The sequence below is a fragment of the Panthera uncia genome, chromosome B4 (genome assembly GCF_023721935.1).
Source record: "Panthera uncia isolate 11264 chromosome B4, Puncia_PCG_1.0, whole genome shotgun sequence".
Lineage (NCBI taxonomy): Eukaryota > Metazoa > Chordata > Mammalia > Carnivora > Felidae > Panthera > Panthera uncia.
The window spans coordinates 112,431,298-112,447,718 of record NC_064809.1 but is presented as its reverse complement, the minus strand read 5'-3'; the positions used below and the strand labels follow the sequence as shown (position 1 = coordinate 112,447,718).

Genomic DNA, 16,421 nt, shown 5'->3' with positions numbered 1-16,421 from the left:
ATGGGCGCCTGGGTGGCTCAGTCGGTTAAGCGTCCGACTTCGGCTCAGGTCATGATCTCACGGTCCGTGAGTTCGAGCCCCGCGTCAGGCTCTGTGCTGACCGCTCAGAGCCTGGAGCCTGTTTCAAATTCTGTGTCTCCCTCTCTCTGACCCTCCCCCGTTCATGCTCTGTCTCTCTCTGTCTCAAAAATAAATGAACGTTAAAAATTAAAAAAAAAAAAAAAAAAAGAAATGCCAAAGAGTCAATTTCATGGAGGATCAAGAACCAAAGGGTTATTATCTATTGGCTACTGAGGAAGACTGACAAATAAGATAAAGTTAAAAAAGTGATAATAGTGTCATGGGCTGAACTGTGCCTCCCCAAAAGCCGTATGTTAAAGCCCTAACCTTACCCAGTGCTTGGGAATGCAACTGTATTTGGAGTCTTTAAGAAAGTAATTAAGTTAGAATGAGGCCATTAGGGTGACCCTAACCCAATATGAGTAGTATCCTTGTAAGAGAAGGAAATTAGGACACATGGAGACACACACACACACACACACACACACACACACACACACACAGGGGAGACCATCTGAAGAGGCAGCAGGAGGGCCACCATCTGCAGGCCAATGGGGCCTCAGAAGAAACCAAACCTGCTGACAACTTAACCTGTGACTTTTCAGCCTCTGGGACTGTTAGAAAATAAATTTGGGTTGTTTAAACCACCTAGTCTGGATACTTTATTATGGCAACACAAACAAACTAATATAAACAGTTATGACACCTAGAGATTAAGAGGAAGGTGAGGGGAGCAAATAAGGCTACCACAGATTCATACACTCAACCAACATTTATTGGTCCCAATATGTATTTCTGCAATGTGCTAGGTTCTGAGTCTACAAGGGTGAAAAACTGAGTTCTCGCCTTCGATGAACTCACAGTCTACTTGAGGACAAAATTTCCTAACATAGTACGGATGTGCCATAACAGAAATATTCCCATGACACTTTGGAAACACAGAAGAGGGGTTTCTCAGTCAGCCATGAAAGGGGTGCACAAAGCTTCAAGAACAAGGTAACGTCTGGGCTAAGGGCTTTCAAAAAACCAAACAACGACAACAACAACAACATTACTTCCTTCTGGTTGTTTGAATAGGAATATATTTTCGAAGTGGAGAAAATAAATATCACTGAGGAAGAGGAAGTGTGATGTGAGCGATGGGAGGTCCTCCTTTGGCCATGTGGAGTTAAGGTGGAGGACTGAAGTGCAGCTGGCTATTCGGCCAGGAAACAGGGATTTGGAAGAGGTCACTTTGAGGTGGTCATCAAGCCAGGAGTGCAGATGGGCTCTGCCCTAGGAGAAGGTTGCTGGGAAAGGAAGCTGAGCCTCCAGCCAGGGAGAAGATAAGAATTTAACACATCTCCAGAGAAGAGAAGCATTTAAGAGGCAAGTAGGGCAAGGAGAAGCTGAGAAATAATAAATGGAGGGGCAGGAGGAAAAACAACACCGAGGAAGGGGGCAACACCAAGAATGAAAGAGAGAGCGGCCCCCATGTCAGATGTTGCCAAGACAGCACGTGGCAACCTGAAAAATGCCAATGGACTTAACCAAAAGTCCCTGGTGACCTCTGTGAAAACAGCTACAAGGAGCAGAAGTGCAATGGCCACAGCTTGAGAAGTGAATCACTGTGTTCAGATGGGAGGACATTCATGAAAACTCAAGGAAATAAAAGCCACTTGAGTCATCTTCTGGGGCTGGTAAGAGAGGAGGAGATGGACGACACAGAGGCAGTTGCAACAATAATGCTGGGGGTTGAGGCTGGGGGGGGCGGTTTGCAGAGGGGACTCTCGTTCTGTTCTTCCAGTCTTCTGGGGGCTGCTTGAAGAGAGTGGAAAGGAAAGAAGTGAGGCAAAGGAGAAAAATGGGATTTATTGACTACCTGTGAGGCACTCACTGACATGAAAAACACTACCTCCATTAACACAGCACTTTTTGTTTTGAAAGATTCATTCATATACCCTCTCATTTAACCTCAACAACTACTCTCAGGGAAGAATACCGGCAGCTCTGTTTTACACATGAAGAAATTAACATTTAGAGGAAAAAAATAAAAACAAAGTAATCTACCTGACCTCACAGAGCAGATAAAGGTAGAAGCAAGACTTCATCCAGAGCCTAGACCCAGTATCTCCAAACGCTCACCCAGCATTTTCACAGAACGAAATGCTCATGGCTCTGGGCTGGGTCTCAGCTTCCTCCTATGGAAAATGGGAACGATAATAGCCTGTACCTCACACTATTAATAAATGTAAGGCACCTAAGGGGCTGGCTCACGGAAAGTGCTCGATAAATGTGAGCCACTGTCAGCTTACATTCAAGGAGCAGAGCGTGTACACAGAACTTACACACCACGTGTCCATTCTCGGTGAGCAGGAAGAGCTGTCCAAACCAGAAATCCAGGAATCACGCCGGAATCCTCTTTCTCCTTCAGCCCACAGTTCAACCAGGCAATGAGTCCTTCTAACCCCGTGCTTCTCAACCTTCGTGTCGTCACTGCCTCTCTAAGAAGACGTACCTAATAGCGTCGCTCCCATGAAATTTTAACAGCATGGATAACTGCTTAGCTGTTTATGTACTGTGGCCCTTTTGAATCTGAATATCTGAGGATTTTTTTTTTTTTTACACCATTCCCCCAACCAATTTTCACCTTGGGAAAAGATCCCCTTGGGACCACCGCCCCCTCCCACCCACCCCATGAAGAACACATCTAATAATCCTCCCTCCTAAATCTCTCTCAGCCCATCCCCTTCTTCTCTATCCTCAATGCCAGTAACTAGTCCTCACCATTTTTCATCTAGATTGTTCCAACAGCTTCCTAACTGGGCTTCTTACCCCTGTTTTGCCCAGCTTCCCATCAATATGTCACCAGAGTAGGCTTTCTAAATGCAAGTCTGTTCGTGTCAATCCCTTTCTCAAATTTCATCAAGTTGTGCTCCTTGATTGAAGCACAACTTCAACTTCAATTGAAGTTCAACGGATTGAACCTTTACATGGCACTCAAGGCCCCTGTCGAGCAGCACTGGGCCTGAGCCTCCAGCCTTAGCTGCCATCACACCACCCCATCCCATCCCTAGACACTAGGTGCATACAACGTAAAGCCATTGCCTCCATGCCTCGGCACTTTCTGTTACCTCTGCCTAGAATGCCCTTCCCCTCTGCCTTCTTGTGAACTCCTACTTACCTTCAACACTCAACTATACACGCTCTCTAAAGCCTTCCCCAGTTCGGTCTTACCACAGACTAGGTGGAGCCATCCCGTCCCTTGCACATACCTCTCTGGGTCACAACTCTTCAGTTACCTCTAATGGTAATAGTGACAACTAACATTCACTGAATGTTAAATAGATGCCAGACTCTATTCTAAGCCGTTTACACGTATCATCTCATTTATTTGGAGCAACCCGAGCGCAGGAATTATACTTTATTAATTTCCGTATCTAACCTTCCGTATTCCCAGCCAACAGTAGAAATTCAATAAATGCTCGCTGAAGTAATGCAGGAAGCAAAGCTTTGGAGATGCTCAGATCTGCTCTTTCCTCTGACTTATACAGCCCCTCCTACAATGATTTATAGTGTTTACTCTGATAATAAGGAGAGGGATGAGATATGATTATTCCGCCAAAGGTTTTAACAGTTTCTTTGAAATATACTCCGTGATTTAGTGAAAACAGTCATTAGGAATGCCTTTCCAAGTGCAAAGGGGAAAAAAAATCTCATCTACCATCCAGAACACTCACATATTTACAAATCTAGTCAATGTGAGGGATATAAATAGATCTTAAAAATGCCACAGGCAAGAACTTAATCACCTATAGTGGAGCAGCTTGAGAAAAACAATGAAGAGAAAAGATTTAGAAACATAATATTTAAAAACATACAAACAGGAGACCTAGAAAAAAAATCAGGTTATATAATATCCTAGTGAAACACTTTGAAATAGAATACTCATAGAAAGATAAACAGAAAAATACTTGAAACAACAGAGTGAAGAATATTCCTCATAGTTCCTTAAGGGTAACTGGAGAAGGTCATTTAAGTCCAACGCACCCCACCCCCACCCTCTGCTAACTGAAATGAAACAGCTAGTGACTAGCCTCAAGGATAATTTAACAGACTACGTCAAATTGATTCCGAAAGTTTTACTCTCTGGAGAAAAAAAAGTATATATATTTTTACACACACACACACACACACACACACACACACACACACACACATAATCTTTTATTCTTTAGTTGGCATCACACGAAATTCCAGATTTAAGTGTTAGTATCAAGTAAATAATAACGTTCTGGAAATGACTGCAGTTGAGAAAAGAGAGCGCTTCTAAAACAATGTCCTAGAGTAAAAACCCAAATACTGCATTTCACTACTCATTTGTTATAAACCGTGATTATCTCTGGGCAATAAGATTATGGATGACTTCCATTTTTTTGGTATCTTTCTAGAGCCTTTGCTTTTTAAGCAACAAATTGCCTTTATATTTGGGGGGGAAAAAGAGCTATTTTCACTTTTTAAAACATTTTTTTTTGGTGAAACTAATAAGAACATTTGTTATTAATTTACAAGTCGCTTTCACGTATGGCAGCTACATTTCCATTTATGATAACAAATATACACACTTTAAGTCACTACATCTGGTAAGTGCAGTAAGGCCCCAAAATGATTTGACATACCTCCCAAGAAAATGTGAGGTTTCTATTTTGACTCTTTGAATCTGGCCTCTAGGACAGCTGAACCAAAGAATGCAGTGAGAGTTAACACTATGCCAGCATCTGGGCCCAGGCCTTAAGAAACTGGCAGTTTTCACTTCCTGTCTCCTGAAACTCAACTACCATACTGTGAGGAAACCCCAGCCACCTGCAGAAAGGCCTATGTGGAGAGGAACCAACAGGCAGCACCAATTTGCCAGAAATATGAGTCACACATCTGGAAAATGGCTCCTCCTGCCCCGGTTAAGCCACTCCAACCGACACCAGCTAGAGCAGAAATGAGCTGCCCCTTCTGAGCCCTGCCCAAATTGCACATGCATGTAAAAACAAATCACTGTTCAGGATCCCAGGGTCGTGGGATCGCGCCCCATGTCAGGATCCACTCTGAATGTGGAGCCTACTTAAGATATTCTCTTTCTCTCCCTCTCTCTCTCTCTCTCTCTCAAATTAAAAAAAAAAAAAAATCATGGAAAAAAATAAACAACTGTTATTTTAAGCCATCATGTTTTGAAGCAGCTTGTTACACAATAAAATATAACTAGAATACCATATTATATTTTGCCTCTACCTTTCCCCAGTTATAATTTAAACTCTTTGAGGGTATGATTCCATCTTTACATCCATCTTCGTAGTCATTCCTTCGTTCATTTGATAAACATGTGAGGACTAATGTGTATCCAGCACTATGCTAGACAGGTTATGCAGGTACAGAGATAAAAACAGTCTCTGCCTTAGATATGATTAGTCTGTATCTTCAGAGACAAACAAAAATAGACAATGATAGCCGTAACACAGCCTTTGCTGAATAGCCAGCAATGGTAGACAGTCAATAAATGTTGGCTAAATAAACGAATGACTAAATCAGGTTCTTAGAACTACTTTGGGAATTATATACTCTCATCATTTTATAGATGAGATGCACCAGTTAGTGATGTATTACTTCTTAGTTTTAAATTCGCCCTCTTTGCCCTGCTTCATGACCCTGGGGCTGGACCCTGGGAACATTTGGCCTTTGCCAGATGGTGTAGTGTTCGTTTCCATCAAAAGAGGGCACTGGAGGGACACTGAAAGCCCATAGCAGAGGCAGGGGCTTTTCCTTCGGGTTTGGGATGCTTTATTCCCTCCCACCCCCAAAGTGTACTGCCAGTGGCATTTGGGAAACGCAAAGGTGCTTACTCTCCAGGGAATTTCTCTGCCACTCAGCAGACTACGAAGGATCAACTCTGGCCCACCCACATGCTCTCCCAAGATTCTCAGCCAGGTGGGCTTACAGACCGGTCCAGCCAGTTCACTGGCCACCAGTAGGCCTCCTATTCAAGTGGCAGTCACTCGTCTCCAAAGGGGACTGAAACTCAGCCTTGGGGGTGGTGAGGGGCCTCTTGCGAGCTCTTGGTGCCTTCATCCTGTGCTCTCCTTCAGCCCTGGAAAAAATAGCTCCTTCCATCTGCTATTCCTATATTCCTTAGAGACCTCTTTTACCCCTTCAGTAGTTAACCATAGTTAACCTTTTACTAGTTAATTATTCTTTATATTATATTTTCCTTGTTCAAATTACTGTATGGTTTTGTTTCCTGAATAGATCCAGACTGGCACAAAAAGGAATAAAAGGGCTCAACTATGAGGAGGCCTGAAAGAGGACAACTGCCCACAGCCCCATCAAAGGGCTGATTGAGAATAAAAAGAAATTGAAAGGGAAAAGATAAAGACTCAAGGAACAAAAACTGCCGTGTCAATCTCATTCAAAATCTTTATTTTTGTCTAATCACATTTCTTAGAAAATATTTTTTATCTTCTTTGGTATTTTTTTAACTTCTCATTTGATAAGCTATTTTTAAAAACACAATGAAAATGTTGGCTACATGTGAGACTCAAGGGAAGAAAGGGTCAGAAAATAAAGAAGCTGTAGCAGGCCCAGGTCAGGTACTCTGAGACACGTGACATGGACCAGAACCAAGAACTGGCATTGGGGACAGAAGAGCCTAGCAATTAACAGCATGGACTGGAGGGCCAGACTATCGGTGTTCAAATCTCAGCTCTGCTACTACCAAGTTATGTGACCTTGGGCAATTCATCTAATACTTTCATTTGTAAAATGCAAGTAACAATAATAGTGCTGACCTCAAAGGATAAAGTGAGTTTATGTACGTAAAGCCCTGAGGCCAGAACCCAATCCAAATGCTCTTTCTACCACCTCTCTACTTCAACATTCTCAAATCTGTTTTTTTCCGAACATCTTCTCATTTTGGAAAGGTTTCAGAAGACCTACCTTGCTCTCAAAATTGTTCTCCTCTACTTTTCCTACTACCTCTGGCCTTCGACCTCAGCCTTGATATACTAAGACTGAGATGTAGAACATTCTCCTTCCTTTAAAGGGCTTTCATTTTTTTCCAGGTCCACAACTATAGAATGGGTTCAATACAAAAACAATGGGAATGATATAGTATGGTGGACATGTCTTAACCAGCTTTCACCTCTTCCGTTTGGATCTGTCCCTTTCCCACTCCAGGTGACTCTGGTGTCCTAAACGAAGGGCTCAGGACTCAACCTAGGCCAGTCAGTCCCTGAATCTTGAGAGACGGCAAGGTGGAGGGACTCAGAGGAGGAACACCAATGGCCAGAGATGCCCAGAGGTGCCTCATTCCCACCTTACTGGGCCCTGAAATTTTAGCAATTCTCTCAAAGTTGTGAATAATCCAGTATACGTCAGAGAAATTCCTATTTTTGCCTACGTTAGCGAGAGGTCTACTGCTTGAACCAAAGAGTTCACATACATGCTGTCAGAGTGACTTACATCTTTGAGTTTCCTCATCTGTACAGTGGGGGTCTCTGAGGTCCCTTCTGGCGCTAACCTTCCACAGTAGTTCGAACAATGGGGCAAGTCCCAGCAGACGTGCTCTACTGCCTCTGCAAGTCTCCTAACAACTTGGTCATTATCACTCAGCACCTTACACCTTATATACAAATGGTGGAACTGAGACGTGCTTTAAAAGTCTCATATTTAGGTTATGAAACCACAAAGCTCTCCTTTGCCACTTACTACATCTCAGCAGTATTATTTTGGTAACAGCGTCACCACCCTCTCTGAGCATAAATAGAACATGAACATTTCCAGGAATTGTCAACTTGGCACTTCTTACAAGGAGTTAAGATTTCTTTTATAACATTAACAAAAATAAAGCCTAGGACTAAACTTCTTTTAGAGGTCACATTTCCTTCTCAATTAAAATTTACTGTTTGGAAAAGTACAATGTACCCTTTTTCCCCCCTCTGGGGGAAAAGTCCTCCAAAGAAGCATATACATATACTCCTTACTGTTCAAACTGAGCAACAAGTATAAACACAGCTGCCTATTAAAATTAAGCAAAGGCAAACATTCCTGCAGCTAGCTACAACAACGGCCTACAAGTTTGAACGACACCCGTAAAAATAGAAAGCTACCTTGCTAAGCATACGGTTAAACTCTGAGGTTGTGCCATCGGAAAAGCTGGTTATTAGAACTGATGGCTTTCGCCTTTCGATAGCAAGATTTAAGAGCTGCAAAAGTGGAACCTGATTCCAGTATCAGGAGAGCCAATACACCGTCTCCTAATCACAGCCAAGAAGATTTAGTCTTTTTTTACTCTCAAGGTAGCAAGCCGGGACAGGAGCAACCCAGGGGCTCTGTTCCTTGACGCCACGTGGCCTCACATTAGACCTCACCCCCCAAAAAAGAATAAGAGACGGGGGAGAGAGACATACCAGCCAGAATTTAGTCTTCTGACAATAGGCAGTAAAGAGAAAGACAGAGAAGTCCCTCGGGCTGCACGCCTGGGAGTGACTGGAGTAGGGGAGGGAAGAACACTGGGGGCTGGCAAATGATGGGCTCTGGAGCAGCCACCGGTTGTCAGAATTAGGGGGGGAGAGAAAAGCGTACCTTGAAAATGTGTTTTTATGGGCCATGAATTAGCAGGCTTTAAAGTGCCTGGATTCCAAATTTGGCCCTACTGGGTTGTATGACCCTGAGCACATGACTAAACATCTCCGTGCAATAACAGTAATAATACCACCACCTGTCTCACCACGTTATTGCCAGAATTAAATGAATTAATAAATGCAAAGGACCTGGACCAGTTCCTGGCACAAAGTAAAGCTGCCAATAAATATTATGGTAGTTATTTCACTGGCTAAGCCATTCCCAGTACATCAAGCCTGTATATCCCCCCAGGGTTCTTCTAATGGATTTATATGTTGGCAGCAGAGTCACACCTGTGTAGGGTCTAAGGTTCTGGAACATTGTTGAGCAACACAGTTCAAGAAATTCAAAGAATTAAAAACACTTGTTTTTAATCAAAACAAAACTACGTATCCTTCTACATCTCCATTCCTACCACCTTTCCACCTCACCTCACCAGAAAACAAGAACAACTCTTCAAGCAAGCACACGACTTTGGGAAGTTCATACCTGGGGAACAACAAGTGACAAAGGAGCCACGCACCTAATCAGCTGGTCTGATTTCAAGGTTCTCAATCCTGGCTGCATTCCGCAATGACCTCACTGAGGCATTTGCGCATGTCCCTGTGCTTGCTTGTGTACACATGCATGGGTGTGCAAATGCATGTGTGAGTGTGTGTGTGTGTGTGTGTGTGTGTGTGTCTTACTACCACTGCCCAGATCACACCTCCATAGATTTTGGCACGAATTGGCTTGCGTCAGAGTCTAGGGATCAGTAATGTTTTAAAGCCAGGGCCGAGAAACAACAAGCTAAATCAACCACGATAGTCAATAGGGTGATTGATGTAGCCGAGTGGCCCATACATCCACAGGAGGGAGAAAAAAGTCACGGTGAGAATTTCTAAGAGAAAAGAACATAAAATCCATTTTTTAAAGTGAAATGGAAGCATCCTGCTGGGGAGAGGCCTGTCACATGTTTGCTATTCCTAGAAAGAGCTACAATTAGCTGCCAACAGATGCATTATTTCATCAGTCCCATAAATACTCGATAAAAGTCTTCCACTCTCCCTTTATGTCAGCCTTGCAGAAGCAGGGGGAGAAATCTGATAAAATGCAGTACTAAACTATCAAAATTTCCTTTTAAATGATTAAAATTAGCATTAATAAAAGTAAAATATTTTAGCAAAATCTTATCCCAGTACACCTCTAAAAGCCCTTGAAATTTTTCCTCTTAAAACAAAAAGCATTACTATAATTTTTTAAAAGCTTATTTCAATTATTAACACAACAGCATAATACAATTCCACTTGAAACCCAGTGGGGAGCCAAGAATAGCAAAAAAAATCCTAAATCAAGAGTTGGGAGGCCTGGATTCTAGTTCAACAATAAATTACATTAACTAGCTATGTAATCATGGGCAAGCTGACTTAATCTCCCTAGGCCTCAGCTTTCTCAGAGAAAAATTAGATGATCTATGAGTCCCTCCCAGCCTAAAATTCTGGAATACCAGAATATGTCTCCACCTTGCTGACTCTGGTACACTAGCAAATGAACATGTTTAGAACTTAGAAAAATTAAAATTCAGTCATTCTGGCAATTCTACTAATAAATTTAACCAATTCCCAGCCACTCTGCATAATCTGAATGAGAAAAACAATAAAGTGCCTTGAATATGGCACCATCTTCTATATGAACTATAGCTGGAGCCTTCCTTCCCCAACTCCACGACCAGGGGATGGTTTCTGCCCCAAACTCCTGTCTTTTTAAATAAGAAAATGTGTGGGAAGAATCTTTACAATTTTTTGCCACATCTTCAAACCATTATTTCATAGTATTTTTCTTCAAGTGACTCATTTTTACCTAAATAAAAGCTACGTATTTTTTAAAGTAACTTCACGGGACGCCTGGGTGGCTTCGTCAGTTAAACGTCCAACTCTTGATTTCGGCTCAGGTCATGATCTCACGGTTTGTGGGTTCGAGCCCCACGTTGGGCTCTGCACTGACAGTGCACAGCCTGCTTGGGGTTCTCTCTCTCCCTCTCTCTCTGCCCCTCCTCCTTTCACTCGCTCTTGTCTCAAAATAAATAAATAAACATTAAAAAAAATAAAAGTAAGGGGACGCCAGGGTGGCTCAGTCAGTTAAGCCCCCGACTTCAGGTCAGATCATGATCGTACGGTTTGTGAGTTCGGGCCCTGCCTCAGGCTCTGTGCCGACAGCTCGGAGCCTGGAGCCTGCTTCGGATTCTGTGTCTCCCTCTCCCTCTGCCTCTCCCCCACCTGTGCTCTGTCTCTCTCTCAAAAAAAATAAATAAATAAAATGTAAAAAAAAATAAAAGTAAGTTCATAGAAAACAGTTTTACTTGCCATAAATGGAAGGAGACCATGAGATTAATATAAGGGAAAAAAGGCAACACAACTCAAATCTAGCTAAATACTGTTGTCCACAGAAGGCTTTAGGCATAAGGACCTCTTTCTCGTTGTTAAAAAGAAAAACTGGCAAGTGTCAAGAGATATATTACAGCAAAGGGAGGCTTTCATTTGGATATCCTCAGGATTGAAACAGAAAGAAAAAGGAAATGACTCTCTCGCCATGAGATTCACTCCCATATCTGCACATCACCTAAAATCATTTTAAGAACTACCCAACATCATGGCTGTGCACGCATCTCACATTTGGGGAAGCACAACAACAAATGACCAAGACTGGGCCTTTGGTGACATGCAGCCTGACTCATCTCTCCGTGAGGGAGGTTATTATCCCAGACAGGCCTGGGCTCTAGCCACACTGTCACTGAGGGCTCCCACTGGAGCTCCTGCGCCTTTGTGGTCCCCTTTATCTGAAACGTTCTTCCTCTCGGTACCCACTCTGTTGCAGAATTCAGGTCTCTGCTCTGTGTCATCACAGCAGAGAGACTGTCTCTGACCACCCCGCACGGTCTGCAAAGCCCTCCCTCACCACACACACACACACACACACACACACACACACACACACCCACAGCATCCCCTCATCTGCTTGTTGCCTATCCGCGTCAGAATACAGAATACAGTGAGCTCCAGAAGCATATGGGCTTTGTTTCCCATAATATCCTAGCACCTAATGTCAACACTCAATATTTGTTGAATGAACAGTGAATCCCCTCAGTTGATCTGGAGGTCCTTCACGTGACTTTATTTCCTAGCGCCTGGTATCTAGTTGGCCCTCAGGAAGGACATGATGGTCACGATGGGGCTCTCTGTAGACTCCGCCCTCACCACAGCGAAGGGTCTTACCGTGGATGCTGACCCACCACTCCCTCTCAAGCACACAGGATGCCATAAAGTGAACTCTACTCAGCCACACAAATGTCTGGATAGACCACAAGCTGGAAAAACTGAGATCAACGCTGAACTTACATGTGCAGAGTAGGGCTCGTTCATGGTAACGACCAGAGAATCCCAGGCTAGAAATTGTTCCAAAAAACCTACTACAATCCCTGAGATTTTTGCCATTATTGCTCAGTAACTTCAGATGCATGCAAGCATACATCTGAGAGCCAGAGTGTATCTTGAGAGGGTAGCCGATGTGCCTCTGCACGGTCATATTCCAAAAGGGACAGACAGAGCCCTGGAGCCCGTGGGTAGAAGAGAAACAGGCCCGTCCTGCGTCCTGCAGGGCAGGACGTGAGGGCGGCCACGGTGTCAGGGCATAGGGTCAGTGTCGGGGACCAGCTCAAACTCAAGCAAAGGAAGCAAATAGCCTCAGGAGGCTAGAGAGTTGAAGCAGCTGATGCTAACATATGAGGCACCGAGCTGTGTTCCAAGACTGCTGTTCTTCATCCTTGCCAGTGGCTAAGAGGACATAAAGCAGGAATCTAGCCTCCGGAGGAGGGGGGAGAAAAACACTCCCAAGTCTAACAGAAGACTGGAGTTAAAGGCAAAGTTGCCAGGCTGACTGTTAAGTGAGAATCACAGCAGAGACCTAGTCCCACAAACAGGGCCAACACCTTGGAACAGAGAGTCCCGGGGCGCAGGAGTCCCTCCCACCGTGACTTAGGCTAAGTCCTACCAGCTGGTGAGACTGGGGCTGCCCATAAACCTCCTTTCCAGATCCAGATTAGCTCAAGCACTAGAGACAGCTTGTCAGTAGACAGGGCCCATGAGCAGTAGGAAGCCAGGCAGGCGGGCACATGCTGTCTACATCCAGATTCAGCCCTGTTCTCATCTCCTAAAAGACCAGACAGGAGCCCAGGGAGGACTGCCAGCTGATCTACTGTCTACTGTGTGACCTTGGCTAGCAAGGGACACACTATGAAGTGTCCCTTCCACGGTGCCAAACTGGATTAAGTAATTTTATTGCCAGAAATCCTTTTTCAAAATATTAAGAGTCCTTACAAGGTGAGAAAAACACAAAATCAATTATCCATTAACATCTTAGACTTTTTTTTTTTAACAGAGATAGGAAAACCTATCATCTAGGCAGACTGAAGGAATCAAAGCTTTAAGGTATTTCTTCATGTTTCTGGATTTGATAAGGGTGGGATTTAAGAGACCAGAAGGGATTAAGATACAACTCGATTTTTCTCTAAAAAATTACACCCAGAAAACCAACTAACTAGGATCAATCACCAAATAAGGCCTTCTGAGGCAGCTCAGAATTTACAGCGAAACACAGAAATTAAACAAGCAAAGGGAAAACCAGGATTCTTGGAGAAGACCAAAACAAAAATGCTTTTTAATCAAATGAAATCAGTTCTTTCTTGGAGAAGTTGCAGGCTCTTGGCCAAAGAGAAATAGGTATTTCAGCCCATTTGTTCTCAGGCCTCCTAAGAGGAGACCACCAAACCTACACAAATTAATTACTAACAACAAAGTGAGTAAAAGATCAGACGAGGTTAATGTATACACAGAATATATAAGCTCCACATTTTCCGACAGTTTAATCCCTCAAAATTCAAAAAATGCCTTTACAAGATTTAAATGGACTCTTTAAAAGTTTATTAAAACTACTCTCTTACAACACTGGAAAAGCACAGGGTCCGGGGGAAATAGACCTCTGGGTCTATCTGTGTTTTTGCGGGAACATGAAATTGAAGGCATCTCAACTCTGATACTCTTTCCAGGATTTAAAAAAATATATATATATTTTTTTACATATAAAAAAAAGTGTGTGTGTGTGTGTGTGTGTATAGGTTTTCAATTAATTAAGTCCCAATTAACTATAGAATTAAAATATTGCCATCAACTTAATTAAACACTGAAAGTTTAAGGTCCCAAATAAGAGAAGGCTATTAACTAACAGCTCCTTTAAAATATATCATCTCTTCCATCTTTTACCCACCCACACACACTTTATATATTTTTTAAATTTATATCTTTATATATCTTGCTAAAACTTTTGGTATAGTGGACTTTCCATAACGTGTGGATATTAAAAGTGATTTTTATGAGAGGGAAAACTACAAAGTAAAGAAGGGAATGATAAATTCCAAATCTAGGATTTATCAGTAAGTGGGCTTTGGGGCTAAGCTAGGACTAGGAGGAGCATCCAGGGTCCTCAAAGGCAATGGTGATTTTTTTAAATTTTTTTTTAATGTTTATTTTTGAGAGAGAGAGAGAGAGAGAGAGACAGCGTGAGTGGGGGAGGGGCAGAGAGAGCGGGAAACACAGAATCCCAAGCAGGCTCCAGGCTCCAAGCTGTTGGCACAGAGCCCAACGCACAGGCTCGAACTCACTAACTGCAAGATCACGACCTGAGCCAAAGTTGGACGCTTAACTGAGCCACCCGGGCGCCCTTGTTATATTTTTTTAAAAAACTGAGCAATGGGGAAGCAGGTGTTCTCTGTGCCGTTTTTCTCCACACCTTACTTATATTTTATAATCTTGCTTAAAATACTCAATAATTAACAAAAGTTATTTTAAAAGTGAGTTTATGTGATTATCATTGTAGAAGATATAGAGAAATACATGTAAATCAAACTCTCCCTTCAAAACATTTTTCAATAGCTATGTTGCTCAACAAAAAGTAGGACAGTTAAGAGTATTCAATGTCTACAGTAGCCAACCTATCGTTCATTTGAACACTTCCACAGAATTAACAAATCGATATTATTTTTCACACAGACACATTCAATTTTTTTCTCACGTTAAACTGTTTCATTCTGCTTACTTTAAAAAAAAAAAGCTATCTTGCTCTCGGCTTCTGTGTAACTTTCACCATTTGGTAAAAATAAATCATAGTTTTTTTTTCTTGTTCTCTGAATAAATCTGAAGAAATGAAAATAGGGTCACACCTCTATGAACAACATACAACAGGACAATTTACATCACCTCACATCACTTACATCACCTCAAATGATTATAAAATTAAATTAAATATTTTGGTAGCAACAGCCTCTCAGTTTGCCTGTTTTGTTGTTTCCAACTGTTTAGTGCAAAGAGGAATCTCAAAGTCAAATACCAGGAAAAGACACTGGATACCCTATTTTTCTTCACGTGTCCCCAGTTCTATGTTATTTATTCTGTTTTCAGTAAAGTGGTAGATACATCTTAGACACGTTAGCTTCAATTTGTTCACATACCTGGAGTATTTAATTTTGTAAGGACAGTCGAATTTGAGAATTCCTGTGGTCCTCAAAGGACAGCTATTTTCAGTATTTCAGAATGCCTAAAACATACATTTACCTATAATTTGGTCATGCTAGAAAATGAAAATATGTTTGCTTTTTCCACTAGGATTTAACCAAGCCCTCTTACATTAAGCGGTTATCTCATGCAGAGCAGATATTCAGACATATGCCATTCATAAAAATAGAAGAGGTAATCATGATTACTTAGTATGTGTGGTCTGAAAAATCATTCAAAATATGAGGTCCATGAACAAAAAACAAAAATAAAATATGAGGTCCATGGGGCAAAAATAATAAGATCGGTCTTTGATTCCTTATTTGTTTTTTAACCAGTTAGGTTGGTATGTTTAAAACTGCAACAACAAAGTCTGAGGACTACCGTCTCAGAGGAGTTCTATCACTGCTTTTAAAAACTAAAGAGAATGTTGACTTCCTGTTAAAAATTTGCAAGTCAACTTGAAACTACTTATTTTCTTTCTTTTTTAATTGATTTGTTTTTATTTTATTTATGTATAGATTTATTTATTTTTATTTTTATTTTTTTGCCAGTTCAGTTCTCTGCTCCTCCATCTTTGTAAAACAGTAAATGTCATGGAAGTGTTAGAGGGAAAGTGTTTCATAGCACATCTTCCTGCTACAAGCCATGCTAATAGCACCAGGACTGTTTCTCTTCTCCATAGCTTCCAACTTACCTTAAAATCGAAATGAGACCCTCTCCCAACTACTGACCCTCTAACATTAAATACTCCGGGTGTCTGAACAAAGCCAAACAAAAAAGAACGACTTTAAATCGTAACCTTTAAAAACTTACTTAAGCAGCTTTCCAAATAATCCCCTTTGGCCATGTAGGACAGCTTAGGGAACAGGTGCAAGGCGTGCCTTCCTAGAGGCTGTCTCCTCCTTCCCGAAGCTGACCTTTTCCAGCCAGCAGCTCTGGCACCCCACGAATCAGTTATCAGTGGGCCTAATGCCTGCTTTCCCATCTGCACTTTCCAAATGGCTCCCAATGCCAAGGGCTGAGATATGACCTGGCTCTCAGATGAGAACATGCCTCCCAAGTGACTTGCCAAGCTTCCCTGGAAGCATTTCTTTTTTTTCAACGTTTTTTTTTTTTTTTTTTTTTTTTTTT

The 16,421-nt window shown here is 42.1% G+C and overlaps 1 protein-coding gene and 2 long non-coding RNA genes across 6 annotated transcripts in view; 2 read left to right on the top strand and 1 right to left on the bottom strand.

Moving 5' to 3' along the window:
- LOC125919428 (uncharacterized) overlaps positions 1 to 6,657 on the top strand; it is a 10,460-nt gene extending 3,803 nt beyond the window's left edge. Inside the window, exon 3 of the long non-coding RNA XR_007456778.1 lies at positions 6,334 to 6,657. This is a non-coding gene — a long non-coding RNA (uncharacterized LOC125919428). The remainder of the gene's footprint in view (positions 1 to 6,333) is intronic.
- LOC125919429 (uncharacterized) overlaps positions 1 to 16,421 on the top strand; it is a 135,241-nt gene that overhangs the window by 39,360 nt on the left and 79,460 nt on the right. The gene's annotated exons all lie outside the window — the stretch shown is intronic.
- CRADD (CASP2 and RIPK1 domain containing adaptor with death domain) overlaps positions 1 to 16,421 on the bottom strand; it is a 193,507-nt gene that overhangs the window by 174,839 nt on the left and 2,247 nt on the right. The gene's annotated exons all lie outside the window — the stretch shown is intronic.